Genomic DNA, 18,981 nt, shown 5'->3' with positions numbered 1-18,981 from the left:
TCAAATGTACATGGAAGAAATTGTAATTGCTTGTAGACCTCATGACTGGCCATATTCATGCCCAGGGGTAAAAATAGGCACCTCTATAATCAAAGAAGTTCCACTACCAACCAAGCATCGAAGACATGATTAAAAAGCAAACTCTTCTAGAGCTTCAAAGAATTGCTGGTCTTCCAACGAAGCCAAACTGTCTGAAAATATTCTTGATCATCAGTGTTAGCACACAGGGTACTTCTAAATCCCACTGTTTTCTTTTCTTTTAAATGACATGGAACCAGTGATCCCCCCTCCCCCCGGGCCATCCATGAGGCAAAGCCTTTTAACCCGTTCAGCGCGACACGAATTTTCGCGCTGTGCTGAACGTTCTTAAAAATGGGTGTGGTCATGACGGAACGGTTCCGTCATGAGCACAGCTCAACCGACGCTCATGACGGAACCGCTCCGTCATGAGCACCGAAGGGGTTAAGAAAACATCGGAAAAATCATGCTACATTCAAGAAGTTGTCGACCGCAACATAATCTCCAATAGTAAGGTCATCACTATAGGTCCCCATTTAATGCCCCCCACTCATCCCAAAGTTCACCAATGCCTCCGTATCAGCAGCTGTCTTCCCTAAGAACTGATAACGTGCTAATAGGACACTTCTTTTTAATAACCATGACTGCTGTCCCTGAGAGTCAGTATAATTATACATCTTTATCAGGCTTATCCATTGATGACAAAATGGAATCCAGGTCTCAAATCACAAATCTCCTCACCTCTATACAAACATAGCCCACTAAAAGAGGTTTCAGTCTCATTGGGGGGGGACGAGAACACCTTTCTAAATAACAGAGAAAGGATCTTGATCATCTCTCACAAAGGCCATGCACCAGTGGTGTAAGGAAACTTGAGGGGGCCCCCTGCAAAGTACATGGAGGGGGGCCCTTCCAACCACACTGAGGAGCTCTCAGGCTAGGACAATGTGCTTAGGAGAACCCCTGGAGAACAGAGGCCCCCCACACCATGGGGGCTGCTGGGGCCTTTGTTACGCTACTGCTTCCCTTCACAGCCACAATTAATGATATCATGAAACTTTAGAAATACTCCCTCTACATTTTAAGCTAAATGAAACAATTTTTGTTTATATAAACCACCCACTTCCAAAGCCAATGAGAAGAAACCGGGGGTCTATGTTATGGTGGAGAGGTTCATTGATCGCAATGCCTTCTGTGCTCTGTTCGCTCATTACTTTCAGTTGCTGATATTCAAGGCCACTGGAATTATGTAGCAGGGATACATCAAATTATGTGGCAGAGTTGACTATATTATGCTGCAAGAAAAGGAAAAGCATGCTGTATAATGTGGCACAATGTTGGGATAGCATTGCCTCATTATTTTTTTTATTTTTACTCCAGTTATAAATGTTTGGGCACATGTTTCATCCCATTAATACAAGTTTTGCACCCAACACATGAATAAGCAACTGAAACTTGAGCTGCCAACTTTTGTGAAGGGCCTTCTACTGCACAGCAACACATGTTTTGAGTGTTTAGAGACTTGGGGGCATATTATCAAGAACTGCGTTAAAAATTATCGCCGGTTTAGCGGCAGAAAAATGCAGCTAAAATGGCGATAATGGGCTTGATAATATGCCCCTGAGAATTCCCATAGAAGCCCATGTTCTGGTGAGAACATGGGCTTCTATTGGAATTCTCCAGGGCATATTATCAAGCCCATTATCTCCGCTTTAGCTGCATTTTTCTGCTGCTAAACCGGCGATAATTTTAACGCCGTTCTTGAAAATATGCCCCTTGATCTGTTTGAGCTAGAAACATTTTTCATTAAAATTAGCAATTTATGCATCCGGTGACGGATTCTGTGGCAAATGTGGCATAATTATGCAGAAAACGTTGCAACTGCAGAAGCCATAATGCCAGTGGCCTTGCTAATATACAAGTTCATTGCACATCTGACTAGCATTTGCACTCTGAAGCCCCACTGTGGTACATCCCTGAATTACAGTTGTTCATCTTGCCAAAACCACCAACGCTGTTTCTGATCTTTCCATGGTCTGCTATAATTAGGAAAAGCTTTAATGAACACACGTCCCGGTTATGAAACCCCAACACCTCCTGTAAACACTTTGCTGCCGAATAGGTCTGGTTCTTTCTATTGATAAATTAAATAAATAAAACAATTCACCTCACTATCACCACCTTTTAAAAAAATGTAAATCTGAGCTCACAGAGAGGAGATTTTCTGCCATCTCTGTGAGTCATGATCTGGTACTGGGTGTTACCATTATGTTATACTAAAGTCTTCTTCAGCAGTGGCATGCAGGGGGTATTGTGGTGCCATCAGCATAGCCCTCCTTTTGCAAACAAATATTCAAAAGAGGTGAGATTTGTGTGCAGCTTGGAATGGTGAAACTTTAAAAAAAAGTAGTTGGTTTGTCATAGAGGTCAGAGTTTTCATGAGGTTGTATATTCTCATTTTGTTAACGACCCTGAATTCTGTGGAAGGTAAGTGATTGCTGGTACTATTTACAATTTCTGACCACATGGGACTTTTCTGTCTCATCTACAGAAGCTTATACCTATCTCCCCTAAATGCAGCCATCGAGTAACAGCTATGCCATCTGTTTTCATAAAAGACCCCAGCTCAGAACAGGAAGCTGGACGGCTTGTGTCGTCATCATTCTAACTCCAAGCCACCTAGCAGCTGGTATAAACCATTGAGTTCAGTGTCCTCACGCACACAAACTCATGTCCACAGTCTAATAAAGTCACACTGCAGTGTCCCTTTCTGTGGCAGGAACTGTCCTAACAATAGAAGGGTTGCTCTCTTCAATCCCTTCACCCGCATCCTTCTTGAAACTGAATCCTCAGGTCCTGGGCTAAACTCAGATTTTTCTAAATGCCAAACTTTGCCCCTCGCTGCAGTGATATATATCATAAACAGCTACAAATAAACAGCCACTACAATTTGTTAAAGTAAAGACAAGGTTTAAAACGTTAGGAGTCAGATGGGGTCAACCTATGGGGCTGCAAAGCAGTCCACTGGGATTGCAAGCAACACGAGTGGTAGCAATTGCTCTCACAGCCTTCTTTTCTTGCACTACCAACACTTATCCCCTCAAGTCTTGAAAGAAATTTAAATAGGATTCCAGGAAGTGGGCATAGAGATATATTAGTTTGTTTCTAATTCCTAGCTAGGTGTTCTCCTTTAAGGTATTATTAAACAATACAATACATAGTTTTGGTATTTGGTGTGGACAGGGTATTTTATGCGTTTATCCCTTTCTACGCAAGTTTAAAATAAGCATAGCCTACTGTAGAGTGTGGATGTAGACAAAGAGACATTACATAGACTGGATTTTCAGTACCAACATGCAAAGCACTGTTATCTAAAAATCCAAGACTGTATTGCCGTACTTCTGATGACTTGAGGTCAGTTGGTAATTCAGGCTCAGCAAGCATTGAAGCTGGATTGGGACCTGTAGCCCCTCTCAAAACAGGCCACAGAATATGATCTGCTGGCCAAGTTAATCAGCACCCTTCTCTTTAAAACACCCTCTCCTCTTTTGCAGTTTTATTTTGACATTTCTTGTGGGCAAGAAGTTAATTGACTTAGAGTTGGATAGATTGGAGGAGAGGGGCAGAAGCGAGGGATAAACACCTCAGCTGTTAAGACTTGTCACCCCGGTCAGATAACTTGAATTAGCTCCTTGGGTTTCTAGTACCTTCAAAGCTGTCCCACAGGCATATTCTTTTCGACAGAGTGCAAGATCAAGGGGATAGACCTGTAGTGATATGAAAAGACAGATCTGCGGTCATAAACACTACATACAAAAAAGATTTTTAAGAGATGAAGGGGAATCACTAGGGAGAGAAAGAATGAGAACTTGGAGGAGAAAAGAAGAACCAGACAAAGGGATCTTGAACAGGGGCTGTGAATGGACTGAGATCATGGAGAGCTTAGAAGATGAAAAGGAGGAAAGGGGTGGGAAGGTAACAACAATGACACAATTCAGCAGTGCAGGTAGTGGGGAGAAAGAAGATAGTGGTGAGCGACAGTAAGGATGGGGTATACTAGGAAGACCCAATAAGGAAAGGAAAGGAAAACAGTGAGTAGATGTTATCTCATTCATAATGAAGAGCCTCTCCCAGGCCCAGCCAGGACCTGGGTGAGCGCACCACTTAATGAAGAGGTGGGCTGCTGGCTCACTGAGAGAGAGGTCCCCGCACACACACACACACACACACACACCCCCTGCAATGCGGGGGCCTGTGTTACTCCCTGGGCCTACACTATGTTTTACTTTAATTCCCGGCCGGGCCCCACCATGATGCACTCTTTTTTACTGATATCCAAGCAGGTGTTTTCTTTTTTCCTTCACCGCCTTCTCTCTGGCTCTCTGCCCCCATTGTTCTGTCTCCATCCACTTTACTCGACCTCATCCTGATTCACTTTTTACTTGTCCCTGCTTCGTTGCACCGCTTCCCACCCCCTTCCCGCCTCCCCTCCATCTCACGCTTCTGTCCTCCCACTTTGTCTGCTCTGCACGTTCTACACTACATCACTTTCTACCTCCGGGTCTGATCTGCCAACCACCCCATCAAGCGCGTCTGTGCACGTACCATTTTCTTGCCCCTCTCGTGAAATTTCCATCTGTCCGAATCACAATCTTCGCTTCCCGGTCCCATTTGGTCTCACCATCTCCGTCTGCACCCCCACCCCTTCTTTTTAATCATCCTCTCGTCCGACCAACTAGTTCGACCCCTCACTTTCCACTTCTGAAGTCTGACCGTCTCCCTCCCACCCATCAACCTTCCAGTCCCCCCACTGTCAGCTCGCCGCTAGCACCACTGTCAAACCCCCACTTATTTCTTCTCTCACTATAACCTTCTACCCGCTTTCCTCATGGTTGTATGCAAGCTCAGCGCTTACTACCCCTAGCAAGACCCTAAAGCGAACTGCAGCCCCCTCGCCTCATTGTGCAGCCCTCCCACCTTGCGGGTGCTACCTTCATCTACGTCGCCAGGTCATTATTCTTTTAAGTCACAACCTTATCCTGTTTATCATGATCATCATGTTGCTCTGTAGTCCATTTGGTTCCATTAAAGAAACAATCACTACAGCTCCCAGAACCCACCAGGCTGTCAAATCAAATCCCAGCACAACTGGAGTCTAGTCTTGTTTTGTGCCCCATCTCTCCCTCAGGGGCCGATTCTCGTCTCCAGCTGTGCCTGTACCCCCCCCCCTCATGTTGCACCTCCTCTTGCTATCTGCCTCCTCTCCCCCCTCTCTTCCTACTTCCACGTCCTCCCACTGTGCCGCAGCTCTCCGGGAATTTGCTTGCCTTCTCGTGTATTTATCTTTTATTTGCTACAGCCTCCTTTCTTCCCTGGTCTACACTACTGCAATCCCCAAAACAACCCCTCCCATCTTGGGGCGTAACACAGGCCCGCACAGCCCCCATATTGCGGTGGGCCCCGCACTCCAGGGGCCCCCTCACACAGCAAGCCTCGTCTTCATCATGAAGTTCAGCAGAAGGCAGGGCAAGGCTTGCCAGGGGCTAGTAATAATAAAATTATGGCAGATGACGGACGGTCTTTCTCAGTGTCTGGCGTGGCTGGGTCCTGGGATGCCTTACACAAGTCTCATGCACACTTTTAATTACGCGCGCTCCGCAATGCGCATGACCAATTGAATGGCATTCACCAGCCCCACCCTGAAGACTGCGTAGACGCAGGGAGTGACAACTGCGCGCCGCGCGCACCCACCCACCATTTAATTAATGGTGTGCGCACCATTTAACACCATTTAATTTATTAATAAATTAAATGGTGTGCAGGCACGCCTGGGCCCCGGCCGGGCCCCAGAGGCTCTTCATGAATTAAATGGTGCTCACGCCCGGCCTCTTAATAAGACCGGGCGTGCGCACAACTTAATTCATGATGAAGACGAGGCTTGCTAAGTGAGGGGGCCCTGGAGCGCGGGGCCTGTGTTACGCCCCTTCCATGCACAAGAACTCATACAATCAAACATATGAGTGTCCTTTGAAAATTGTATACTTATTAGCATTCTCCGACAATCCACAAGTCTTGGAAGTGTCATCCTTTCTTGGATCATATCTTTCTAAAAACTAAGAACAATCCACGCTAAAATGTTCCCTTTGGGGGACATGGCTGGAGTATTATCCAAGATGGCAGCATGCAATTAGACTACTGGAGGGACCTAGCCTGTGTGCCCACCACATGCAGATGAAGTGGCATGGAGACAGCCCTCATTCCATGAACTTAGTATGAGAATATCGGGTTGGTCTGAGGAAGATATTGGACATCTTATTTGCAGCCCTGAGAAAAGAGGCCAGGGTATTTCAGACCACAGTAATGTGACAAATCAAGGTGCCATCCGAAACCCCCAGAGAGGGCGCCAAGTAAGTTAAGTACTGTCGTGTTCTTCGTGTTCGCACACGAAGAACACGACAAGTACCTCAGCGCACTATGGGCTCACAGTGGTACAGAGAACAAGGTAGGTGTTTCCAGCCGTGGATGGCATACCTGCTTGATTGATTTACCTGCATTACCGCCCTTAGCAGAGCAGCAGGCATGGGCCCTCTGGGTGATGGCCTGAACATACTGAGGCTGCAGGTGTGTGTTGTTAAATGTGCTTCTCGGCACGGAAAACAGGCCATCTAAAAGTGCTCTGCCTGGGAGTGGAGATCAGGAACTCTGTTATGGCACATCTACAAACAACGGACCTGTTGCATCATTGGTGTGAGATTCCCCTGTATTTTGGCCTTTGCCACCTGTTATTTTGCTGTGTGTTGGGCTTCCTTTTTGCTGGTCTAGATGCTTTGGGCACTATGCCACTGCTGATCAGTACCAAAGTGCAAGTGCTAACTCTGTAAATTGTTGTTATGGATTGGTGTTTCCATGATTGGCTGATTTGATTTACTAGTCCGTCCCTCGTACAGTGCACTGTGTGTGCCCAGGGCATTTGCATCAAATGCTGCTAGGGGGCCTGTAGCACTGATTGTGTCACCTACATTAGCAGCCTGTAAATGTAACTCAGACCTACCACTGCGGTGTCTGTGCACAGTTTGGTACTCTCATGTTGACATAGCAAGCACACCCACTTGCAGACCCTAACCTTCCCTTTTCTTACATGTGAGTCACCCCTGAGGTAGGATCAAGGTACCCCTGTGGACAGGGTGCAGCGTATGTGAAAGGTGGGGCATGCACTGATGTGGGTGGCATGTCCTGATAGTGAAATACTGCCAATTTCATTTTTCACTATTGAAAGGCTATCTGGAAAGAATGGGAGTTTATTTATAACATCTTCTAAATCTAACTTCCCATTTGGACAAGACAGGAAGATAACGTTTAGTATGCCTGAACTCAGAATATATAGATGCATCTTTTAGTGAGGATGATTTTTAATTTCTGTGTTTGAACATACCACTTTTAGAAAGTAGGTATTTTCCTGTTAGCCATCCTATATGCCTCTGCTGGTTCGTGTATTGACTGTCTGGCTTTGGAGAGACAGGGGCTGGGGATGTGCATTTTGTTCAGACAGCCACTCAGGTGAGGTGTGTCCTACCTTGCCAGGGTGAGTCAGGGCTGGGCTGGATAGACCTAGGCTGCATGTACAGTAGGGGGAGGGGATTTATTTCACATCTGAATGAGCCTGGTCTGCTTTGGACAATGCTGTCTCCAGCTCCTGTGGGAATGCTGCACCAGAGAGGACAAAGGGATACCAAAGGGGATGATGGACGGAGTGTTTGAGCAAATCAAACACTCACCCCCAGTCAACTGATCTGGGTTTAATCCATCATCATTCTTTAGCTCACTCCACCACCCCAGTTCAGACATGGCCATATGCAAATCAGTCTGACCCTGTGCCTCATGGGAACAGTCCAGCCCGAACTGCCAAGCCATGTCTTCCCTGGACCGGAAACAAGCATCCTGGGACCGGTGTTGGATTCATAATCCTCATCAGCCAGGCTATCTTTAATCCAGTGGTAGAGTGAGCAAGGGACCCACGTCTGGGCACTGGAATCAAGCTATCCTGGCTGATGAGGGCTGATAGCCTGAAACCAGTCCTAGGGTGCTTGTTTCCAGTCCAAGGAAGACATGGCTTGGCAGTTCGGGCTGGACTATTCCCATGAGGCACAGGGCCAAGACTAATTTGCATATGGCTAGGTTCAAACTGGGATGGCATGATGAGCAAAAAAACGATAGATTTAGGTCCAGATCTCTGTACTGGGTGGAATGTATGACATTGTTCTGCATTCTGTCCATCAACTGTTGTTTTTGTATTTGTCACGCCGAGTGGGAGGGGTATGCTCAGACGTGAGACCCGTGCTCTCAACACCACTAGAATCAAGCTATCCTGGCTGATGAGGGCTGATAGCCCAAAACCAGTCCTAGGATGCTTGTTTCCAGTCCAGGGAGGACCTGGCTCGGCAGTTCGGGCTGGACTGTTCCCATGGAGCACAGGGTCAAGACTTATTTGCATATGGCTAGGTTCAAACTGGAATGGCGAGCAAAAAAACAATGGATTTAGGCCCAGATCTCTGTACTGGGGTGAATGTATGACATTGTTCTGCATTATGTCCATCAACTGTTCTTTTTGCATTTGTCACCCCGAGTGGGACGGGTATGCTCCGACGTGAGTCCCATGCTCTCCATGCCACTGGAATCAAGCTTAAGCATGGGCGGATCTAGCGGATCTCGCGTACGCGAATTTGCAGATTTACGGATTCGCAATCCGCGACAATACGCGAACTCTCGCGGATTTGCGGATTTTCCCGTTTTTTGTGTTGGCGAGCGTTCGCGCGGATTTTGGGACAATTTCGCAATTGCGAACGTACTTTTCGGCTCGCAACGGCCGCGACTATGTTGTTTCTACGTCTTGTTTATCATCACAGGTTCACAGCACCCTCTGTTTCACCACTGCCACCCTCTGGGACACCCATGCCACCCTCTGGTACATCCTCACTGCCACCCATTAGGTTTGTTTATCACTGTAGTTTATGGGGGTTGAAAAAAGCAAGCACACCTCCCCTACTTCAACTGCCGTGAATTAATTTGGGGTTGATTAATGTGTCAGTTATTTTGAAAGTTCCAGTCTGGCTGGCACCTGCTTCCTTCCTTATCTGTAATTTGCTTTCTGTTGCAGTGCAATTTTTTTTCACAGGACCTTTATGGTCTACTTGTAGCTATTCTATGAGCCTGCTGTTAGGGTCATAGCAGGGTCATAGAATAGTTGCAAACTCTGGAGGGGCCCCTCAGGAAGCACTAGAGTGAATGTTACTAATGTTAAGTTTGAACTTTTGCACCTGCTCATTGCTTTCAGTTTAGCAAAAATCGTTTTTTCTGCAATTTCGCGCGTTTTTTGGGGCGCGAATCAGTGCGAGATCGATTTCGGAAGCCGCGAATGCTTGCGAATACACAAAATTTTTTTTTGCGACGTGTATGTTCGCGTGATTTTGTGCGTGTTAGCGAGGCGCTTGTAGCTATACGTTTGCCAAGTTACCCTAGCGGTCGTACACGGGCACGGCCATCTTGTTTGCGTGACGTAATTCCGTTTCCGGCCGCTATGTGTAATCTCGCAAACTGTGCTGCTCGCTAGTACAATTTCGCGCATGCTCGTGAGGAAAATCTCGCGCGAACTTACCCACGCGGTCGTGAACGGGCGCGGCCATCTTGTTTCTCATTCATTGCTATGGTTCTGGGCATGCTTTCTGTATCCTCTCTGAATCTCTGCCATCCTTTGCTTGTTTGAAGTTTATTTGATCTATTTTACTTATTATCTATCCCTCTATTTTTCTAGCTCTATATTTTTGTGTTTTCTGCTGCTTTTAGTTACTTTTAAACTACTTTTTTAAACTCTTTTCTTTTCTTCTTCACTATTCTATTTCTTCTTTATCATTTAACTTTATTTCTGCCCAGACCATGGTAAAGGGAGCCGGGAAGCACCCTGAGAAGGGGAAGGGTCCCGCACCCCGTGCCCGGCTCCCGTGCGGGCGTTTGAGGGGGGAGCAAGTGGTGCCACGGGAGATCTTTAGCGCGGAGGAGGTGGCCGCACTCATCTTCCACGTCCAGCGCCGCCTCCCCAAGACGATCCTGGGAGGCGGCAAGATCGCAACCAGCTATGGCATCCGGGAGCGCCGGAAGCGGTGGGAGAAGGTGTGCCGGGCCATGTTTAAGCTCTCTGGGGTCCTGGCGCACATATAACCAGAACCAAACAACGGTGATGGATCAAGCCCTGATCTTTGGACTGGGTAAGAGTGGTCTGCTTAATTCAGGCACTCTGTTCATCACCACCCCCTTTTCTGAATCATTTTGTCCACCATAAGCGTGGAAGGGTATACTCAGATGTGAGTCCCTTGCTCATTGCACCATCAGGATTCAAGCAAGCCGGGCCGAAGACGCCTGTAATGGCAGAAACCGGTCCCCGGAAGCTTGTTTCCTTCCCAGTATAAGAATTGGCTTGGTAGTTTGGTTTGCCCTGTTCCCATCATGCACTGGGACAGGAACAGACTAATTTGCATATAGCCAAGTTCTGAGCTGGGATGGTGCAGTGAGCTAAAAAACGGTGATGGATCAAGCCCTGATCTTTGGACTGGGTAAGAGTGGTCTGCTTAATTCAGGCACTCTGTTCATCACCACCCCCTTTTCTGAATCATTTTGTCCACCATAAGCGTGGAAGGGTATACTCAGATGTGAGTCCCTTGCTCATTGCACCATCAGGATTCAAGCAAGCCGGGCCGAAGACGCCTGTAATGGCAGAAACCGGTCCCCGGAAGCTTGTTTCCTTCCCAGTATAAGAATTGGCTTGGTAGTTTGGTTTGCCCTGTTCCCATCATGCACTGGGACAGGAACAGACTAATTTGCATATAGCCAAGTTCTGAGCTGGGATGGTGCAGTGAGCTAAAAAACGGTGATGGATCAAGCCCTGATCTTTGGACTGGGTAAGAGTGGTCTGCTTAATTCAGGCACTCTGTTCATCACCACCCCCTTTTCTGAATCATTTTGTCCACCATAAGCGTGGAAGGGTATACTCAGATGTGAGTCCCTTGCTCATTGCACCATCAGGATTCAAGCAAGCCGGGCCGAAGACGCCTGTAATGGCAGAAACCGGTCCCCGGAAGCTTGTTTCCTTCCCAGTATAAGAATTGGCTTGGTAGTTTGGTTTGCCCTGTTCCCATCATGCACTGGGACAGGAACAGACTAATTTGCATATAGCCAAGTTCTGAGCTGGGATGGTGCAGTGAGCTAAAAAACGGTGATGGATCAAGCCCTGATCTTTGGACTGGGTAAGAGTGGTCTGCTTAATTCAGGCACTCTGTTCATCACCACCCCCTTTTCTGAATCATTTTGTCCACCATAAGCGTGGAAGGGTATACTCAGATGTGAGTCCCTTGCTCATTGCACCATCAGGATTCAAGCAAGCCGGGCCGAAGACGCCTGTAATGGCAGAAACCGGTCCCCGGAAGCTTGTTTCCTTCCCAGTATAAGAATTGGCTTGGTAGTTTGGTTTGCCCTGTTCCCATCATGCACTGGGACAGGAACAGACTAATTTGCATATAGCCAAGTTCTGAGCTGGGATGGTGCAGTGAGCTAAAAAACGGTGATGGATCAAGCCCTGATCTTTGGACTGGGTAAGAGTGGTCTGCTTAATTCAGGCACTCTGTTCATCACCACCCCCTTTTCTGAATCATTTTGTCCACCATAAGCGTGGAAGGGTATACTCAGATGTGAGTCCCTTGCTCATTGCACCATCAGGATTCAAGCAAGCCGGGCCGAAGACGCCTGTAATGGCAGAAACCGGTCCCCGGAAGCTTGTTTCCTTCCCAGTATAAGAATTGGCTTGGTAGTTTGGTTTGCCCTGTTCCCATCATGCACTGGGACAGGAACAGACTAATTTGCATATAGCCAAGTTCTGAGCTGGGATGGTGCAGTGAGCTAAAAAACGGTGATGGATCAAGCCCTGATCTTTGGACTGGGTAAGAGTGGTCTGCTTAATTCAGGCACTCTGTTCATCACCACCCCCTTTTCTGAATCATTTTGTCCACCATAAGCGTGGAAGGGTATACTCAGATGTGAGTCCCTTGCTCATTGCACCATCAGGATTCAAGCAAGCCGGGCCGAAGACGCCTGTAATGGCAGAAACCGGTCCCCGGAAGCTTGTTTCCTTCCCAGTATAAGAATTGGCTTGGTAGTTTGGTTTGCCCTGTTCCCATCATGCACTGGGACAGGAACAGACTAATTTGCATATAGCCAAGTTCTGAGCTGGGATGGTGCAGTGAGCTAAAAAACGGTGATGGATCAAGCCCTGATCTTTGGACTGGGTAAGAGTGGTCTGCTTAATTCAGGCACTCTGTTCATCACCACCCCCTTTTCTGAATCATCAGCACATATAACCAGGCCACCCACCGCTGGACAGATGTCATGGACCGGGAACGGGACTTGCTGGACGCGCTCGGCGTAGAGGTCCCCGGGCTTGGTGAGTAGTAGTAGCTATTCATCACTACTCTGTTTTATCCGGCTCTGTCATTTGCAAATCTTTGTTCTTTACCAAGAGCAATAATGCTGCCGATTACATTGTAGGTAAATTATATTTCAAAATCTTCTATGCATTTCAGGTGCACTGCTCTCCTTCTCAGTAGCCTTGCTTGCTACTATGCTTATTTGTTTTGTATTTTGTGTTCATTTCATTGGCCTGAGAAATTATGTATGAGTGTAGTGTAAAGATAAGAACTGCGTAATGCTAGACACTAAGGGTCATATTTTCAATTACCGGCGCATCCCTGCAAAGTAGCAGGGGTGCGGCAGTAATTGTGTGCCATGCCACCACCACCCATTGGCCCAAAACGTCACAGAAGCCTTACGCATCTGTGCCGTAAAGGCGGCGCATTGCTGGAGTTGCGTGCCAACGATGGCGCAGCTCCAGCAATGCTCTTGGGTACCCTATCTCCCCAATGCTGCATCAAGCCGTACGTCGGCTTCAAGCGCGCAGGGTTTGAGTCATGCATCATTGTCCTAAAAGTGACTGATTGACATCTTGTAGATTTCCCTCAGCCACTTTTAGGATTCGTTCCTGCGCAGGTATGCCCTCCCTTGCGCCGGAACGCCCCCTGATGGCGCAGGGCTTTACAACGTGATGCATATATACGCCGCACCAACACCATGGCGAGTCTTTTGTTCTGCCGCTGCGTCACAAAAGTCACGCAACAATGGAGGAAAATGAGCCGCAAGGGACTTCTAAATCAGCCCCAACAGACTGAAGTCCAGTCCTTCCTTTAGACACATGGCTATAAGAAGAAATAGTGGCGGTGGTCGGTGGATTGATAGTTTGAGTATTCACTGATCTGCAAGCAGGATGGACTTTGTCTGTCACTTTGCGTGCTGCGGACTGCTGCCTGCCAGGCCTAGGCAAACCTCTTTAGTAGTCTGTTTATTGAGTTACATAGGAACTTTCTAAGTGAACGGTCCGCAAATCAGGCAATACGAATAACGTAGTATACCACATGAGATAGATCCCGTGGAATAGTTGTCTATCTATTTGCTATTTCTCCAAAATATTTTGTTATTGTTCTTTTGAAATGTTTGATTTGGTTGACAAATCTCATCCATGTTTTCTGGTCTTTCTTTCTTTCATGTTGTACATCAGCTCCCCCCAAGGGCAAGAGGAGTCGGACACAGGAGGAGGAGGAGGGTGCTGTTCAGGAGGATGCAGGCCAGGATCGGGCAGGCGAGGGCTCCTTTGCTGGCCCCAGTAAGTTTAAATTTTAATAAAGAGTACCTATTTTTTCCTAGCGTTCCTCATTCGATTTTTTCTAAATCGTCTTTGATCTTCTTGTAGACTGGATATAAATTCTTATCCTGCCTCGAATATGACTCCATGTGGTATTACTAGATTATTCTTATTAGTCTGTCTGTGTAGCTAACTAAGATTGGACATTTGGCAATTCCATTGTACTCCCATTCTATTCAGCAATAGCTCTATGCACTGTCTCCTTACTGACTAGAGAGTGTGGCAGAGTCATTTAGCTCCCGAAGTCACCGATGATTGATCCCCAATGATCTTTAGATTATCCTACGCAGGACAAGAGTACGGAGTCACAGTCAAGAAGTGTCAGAGGCACTCACGCTTGCAAAAATTCCAAAACCTTTAGCTCATCCACTCTAGTCTGGAGGACCAAAAACCACAGAGTCTATTTAAGTTTAAAAGCTTTATTAAAAGTAAACACATTTATTAAAATCAACTTTGTCATAAAACTATTTAACTGAAAACGGAAAAGTGCTTAGTGCTGACGATTAATTGGACACATTTCTTGTGGTCGAGCCGAGCTCTCACCTGGTTTGAACTTGATCCTGGACTCGTGTTCTTAGAAGTCAAGCTTCTGTCTGTTAGGAGAAAAAGTGGTGCGTGTTAAAAATAAAAAGCAAGCATTCATCAGTTGTGCATAAAAGTGCAGCAAGACAACAGCCTTCCCTGGAAAAAGGGACATTTTTACTTTAGAGTAGACAGTCACAAATTATTACATTGTATTCTGTTTTTTTAACATTTCTTTATTACTCCTAGACCAAATATTATATAGTAGTGAGTGGTGTATTCTAACATTCTTAAATGTACTTTGTAGGTGGAACATCTGGTGGCGGGGCCAGCGCGGAGGTGGCGGTGTTGGGCGAGGACTCGGAGGACTCTGGGGAGGAAGCGGTGCAAGAGCCGGCGGACGGTCCTGTGGGGGTTCGCACGGTGGTGGCGGGAACAGGTAAGCTATATATTCCTTACTTATTGAGATTGAAGACTGCATAGTGTGCTTTCTGCACGGGTGTATTACAAATCAACCAGGTAGTAGCCTCCTCGAAATGTACTCCGACTTAGCTGTGAAGTTTTTGGTGAGAAGAATCCCAATAAGGTCTTAGATGAACGTGATGGATGGGATGAACGAAAAGCGAAAGAAGGGTGTAAGTAAGTGGGACGCGAAATTTTATGATGGCTGGCAAAGAAGAACGATATGTGTTTGCTTGGCCCCCGAGGTGGCTGGGAAGGAAAGAATATGGTATGGTGCATGGCTGGATCAATGATGAAGCAAGGATGGGTGGAAGGACAGCAGCCTGGGTGGGTGAAACAGAAACTGTATGTGTGCGTATACTTTGAATGAATGGATGCCTGGAGCATGGTATTCTCTGACTCTTAGATAGCACATGTGTATCTAGAGAGAGTAGATGGTCGCTGGATGAACTAAGTGTTACCTTGAAGAGCATGTACCACCGCACCCGCACGTCCGTTCCAGTGTAGGGAAGGCAAGGAAAAGAAATTGTAAATGTGTCCAATACTACCATGAATAGTAGCAGTACTTTGTATTGCAACTGCAAGCACAGCATATATCCGGTTATTACGGTGGACACTCCGTACCTCTCTTAATAACTTTAGTTTAGTTGTAGTACGTCATTCATGTGTGGGTGTATCACTGTTCACTCAATATTAAGCAAAGCACCTAAAGTCATCCCATATGTCATCAAATACGTCCCATGTGAAGTGATAGATAATCAAATTATTTAGCTTCTTCATTTTCCTTTTCTAGTACTCATTTGCACTGTAGGGTGAAAGGTAAATTAATTAAGCAGTAGCCCTTGTAACAGAGTATTCTCAGTGCCACCCGTAATAGAAAAGTAATAGCTTCACCACCTGCATGTACTGGACCAGTACAGTAACGCCAGTCTGTCTCACTCATCATGGTGTGCAACTGTTTTTCTCGGGTGCAAGTTCACTGTGCTGCCATTCTGCCGGCTTGCATAAGATAACGTACCAATTTTCCTAAACAAGAGAGAAGAAGAAGAATAAGACTGGTGTACTGTCATAGTCGACTGTAATGGAAGTCCATAGTGGTCGTAGAATTTGTTCATTAAACTACCACTAATGTTAGAGCAAGGATGCAGAAGTGGGATGTTACATAGATACTGTCCTCAATAGTTATGTACTGTGCTTTCAATTTGCTACTTATACTGTGACCCAACTTTCGGCTCAATCACTTTGTGTTATTAATGCTAAGGAGCATTGGTTACAGACTATGTCTTTCTTTCTTCATATAGTTGCTCCTTCCAAATCGACATCACGGAGGGAGCAGGCTCGAATGGCCCGGCAACGGAGGCTGGATGCCACTGTCGCCGAATATCGGCGGCTGGTGGCCCTGGAGGAGGAGGAGGACATGCAGTCGACCGGTGCAACCACAACATCCTCGACTGGGACAGCTGCATCCTCCTCCGTGACCCCACGGGCCGCCAGCATGCGCAGTGCTCCAGCGGTACGGAGCCGGGCTAAGAAAGCCAACCGCCACCGCCAAGCAGCAGAAAGACCAGCTGCCCCCCACAGGAGCTGCAAGGCACGCCAGCGCCGCCTAGGAGTCCGAATGTCCTACCTGGAGCAGGAGGTCCTTAGGTACAAGAACTTGGTGGAGGGCCTCCGCTTCGACCTTGCCACCCTCCGCAAGGAGTATGATGCCCTGGCCGCAAAATTCACCAGCACCCTCCAGTAGTGGTGTGTCCCTTGCCCTTTTTTTTAGAGATTTTTGGGGGGTGGGATTTGGGAGTTGGGTTCTTTTTTGGACTTTTCAAAGACAATCGTTGGGGTTAGGGAGGGTCTTGAGGGAGATTATTTTGTTAGGGCTACATAAATATACTTTTTTGAACTTTATCTGACCATACCTGTTTTTTACTGCTTTTCAGTCTGGTGGGTGGGGGACGGGGGTGTAACAGTAAGTTTGTTTTCCTGAACAGTCGTAGGACTTTAGTAGTACTACCGTCAATCTCTCGTCTAGTCCTAATACTCCATTATACTACCTCCCACCAAACGCTTATCTTACCTGTAATTTGTGTTAGAAATTAGGGCTAGGCCCAGGGCTGGCTCCACGTGAAATGGGGATTAACGTTGGCAATCCTGGGCGGGTGAAATTTCCTCATTGCGGTGGTACTAGTGGTGTGACACAGTGGCAGTTGCATGCCTATGGAAAAAAAGGAAAACGTTTCCTGGTTTGTCCTTACTGTAGCATTACAACAGTTACGGTACGATCGAGAATATAGCAGGTGACAGTACACTAGAACAGTGCCATAATGTAGCCTAACAAATGGTAAAGTATTTGCTTGCAAGTATAACTAGTACTTACGTTGAATTTATTTGACATTGGCTCCTACTACTAGAAGAAATAGTACTGAAGCTGAGTAAGTCTAGAAGATATCCTCGTATTCCTTCACCAGCCTGTTGCTATGACCTTATCCTCCCCAGCAAGTGTGTGGAATTATTGATGTCATTTTAGTCAGACATCAAGCAAAACAACACAGCCCGGGGGAAGAGGGTTAGGGTTTGGAAAATGGATGGGAATGGGGGTTTCTTTTTGGGTAGGTTTTGTTGAGAGAAGAAAAAAATGCACAGCCTGGACAAACAATAATTGAAGATAAAGAAATCTTTGGGTACAAACTAAAGCTAAGCACATGCAGTCACACTCATAGAAGAAAACAATGGATACTGTATCTGTATTCTGTATGTTGTTGGAGTTGTCCTGTTGAATTTGGTAAGTAAGTTGCATGCAGCAAACAATTCCTCTTATTAGCGGCACTCCTCCATTCCAGCTGACGCTTCGTCCATCAATGTTGGTGACCACTGACAGAAGACACCCTGTCCACTGCCTGCCTGGCGGATGTTGACTGAAACCCGGCCTGTAATTATTGAACGGAAAACAGGAAGTGCTATTACAATACCACTGATAAATAAATAAAAGGTATGTACGCTGTGTGGTGCAAAAAGTCACACTTTGATTTCCCTAATAGACAGTACAATATTTTTGAAATTGCGTGCTCTGTCTGAGTCACCTTTTTAAGGATAAATAAGTATGGCCAAAATATTATAGCGGATCTTTCCCCTCAAGGTAGGTGTACTGTAAACTGTGTTTTAGAACACAATTTGACCTTCCCAGCAATGCTCCCACCAAGACCCTTACTAAAGCCAGTCGCAAAAATGTAGAAGACCCCCAATCAGATCTCCAAAAACGATGCCTAGCAGAAAAATGGTGACAAAACGTACTTTGAAAGTAACAGTAGGCCCAAATACACCCTTACCGACCGTGGATTGTATTCAAACCACTTGCAAGCAAGCAAAAGTATCCATAGCCAGCATCGCTCCAACAGTGCTCTAAAACCCCAGAACTGCGTTGCAATAGAACACCCCGAAACACATGCAATCCTGCTGCTAGGGCTAACCCTAACGAACCCTAACTTACAAAAAGTGCCAAAAGGTGTTTCCTTATGGATTTTGTCCAAAACACTTCTATCCGGTATTAGACCTTCCCAGGAATGCCCCAGCCAAGACCCGCCAACCCACCCGCAAAAAAGCACGCGACAACACCCCCAAACAGCGAAAAAGCAAAATCTCATACTTACTATATCTCTCGGCCTTCGGTCCAAACGCGCTGTGCAGCTAGGTCATCATCATAACTCCTGTTTTCCACCACGGATTTCCTGAAAAGCAAATGCAATCAAGATTAGACTGTCGCAGCAGTGCTTCGACAGAGACCCCGGCCGCAACCCACCCACGAACAGCAGGAAGCCCCCCAAAACGCTACATTGAGCAAGATGTCAGAGGAAATAGCAAAAAAAAGGTTTTTCCTTAAGGATTTTGTCCAAAACACTTCTATCCGGTATTAGACCTTCCCAGGAATGCCCCAGCCAAGACCCGCCAACCCACCCGCAAAAAAGCACTCGACAACACCCCCAAACAGCAAAAAAGCTAAATCTCATACTTACAATATCTCTCGGCCTTCGGTCCAAACGCGCTGTGCAGCTAGGTCACCAATCATCATAACTCCTGTTTTCCACCACGGATTTCCTGAAAAGCAAATTGTCGCAGCAGTGCTCCCAGACCCCAAAACTCACCCACAAACACCCGGAACCCCGCCAAAGAGCACCTCAAAGGCAAGCAAGTCA

Source organism: Lissotriton helveticus, chromosome 2_1 (assembly GCF_964261635.1).
Source record: "Lissotriton helveticus chromosome 2_1, aLisHel1.1, whole genome shotgun sequence".
Classification (NCBI taxonomy): domain Eukaryota; kingdom Metazoa; phylum Chordata; class Amphibia; order Caudata; family Salamandridae; genus Lissotriton; species Lissotriton helveticus.
This window is presented reverse-complemented; position numbering follows the sequence as displayed.